Source organism: Vicia villosa, unplaced genomic scaffold (assembly GCF_029867415.1).
Source record: "Vicia villosa cultivar HV-30 ecotype Madison, WI unplaced genomic scaffold, Vvil1.0 ctg.005307F_1_1, whole genome shotgun sequence".
In the NCBI taxonomy this organism is placed as follows: domain Eukaryota; kingdom Viridiplantae; phylum Streptophyta; class Magnoliopsida; order Fabales; family Fabaceae; genus Vicia; species Vicia villosa.
Window position 1 is genome coordinate 41,509 of NW_026706604.1, and position 1,153 is coordinate 42,661.

Sequence of the window (1,153 nt, forward strand, 5' to 3'; positions counted from 1 at the left end):
ATAAGGCATATCTCCCTCAATTTTTAAGGTATGGGAGAGTTCTAGGACTTTTTGGAAACCCCAAGATGTCCTCTATAAGCCACTTTGGAACATATTTTTCATTTGGAGATTTTATCTTGATGATATGGCCTTTGACAACAAACTGCTTTTGATAGACCTTTGAAAAGGACCTATAATCTTTTGTACTATATCTTCCGAATGAAGCATTTCTAGCCTTGGCTTGTGAGAGACAAAGTTGTAGAGAATCCAATTTCCTTCCAAATGGGCTTTGAGTGGGGAATTTTTGATGTTCCATGTGAAAGTTATGGCCAGTCAAAGTTGAGTTGACTTTCTCCTAAAGAAACCCTAATTTGAACCTTTTTGCATTTGTTCATTTCTGAGTTTCTATTGATAGATCATGATCAACCTTTGATCAAGTGATGGATATAACCTCACATACTTGATGTTGACCAAAAATCTTGAAGTTTGACTGTACTTTGACTATAGTTGACTTTTAGGTCAACATAGTCGATTATTGATCATCTGAGCCTTTGAATGGGGAAGCCTTGGAATTGAAGTTTGATGGAGATACTTTGATATATGAGAGAGAGTGACCTGAATAAGCCTTTGAAACTTGAGCCGTTGAAGATGCATAGAGGAACCTTTGATTGAATATAAGGGGGCAAATTTTGGGGTATGACAGCTGCCCCTGTTCAATCTTCTTAAACCTGAAGAGTCAGATAGGCACGTCTGCCTATCGTGATCTAAAGGTAGAAGATGATTGAACACTGAGAATACCCTAAAATTTGCATTTGTCGGGAAGGATTTTCTGCTGGAGATGGGCTTAGAGATGCCATCCGGGGTAAATACCCATCTTTTTCTTGGATGTGAAGCAGATGCTTTTGAAAGGGACCCCTGTGTTTTGGTTGTAACACGGCCTAAAAAGGCAACCTGAATTTTATGCAATGATGCATGCGATGTATGATGCAGTGAGCTTCTCAAAATAAATGAGAGCGATGTAGGTATATGCGTTATGTATGAATGAGGTATGTTAATTGAATGATGCATGATTGTTAGTTGAAGTTAGTAACTTTGGAAAAGAAAAATGGAACCTTGTTTGTTATTGATGAAATTTTGAAGAAGATCATTGCCGGGGGACTAATGTGATATGACA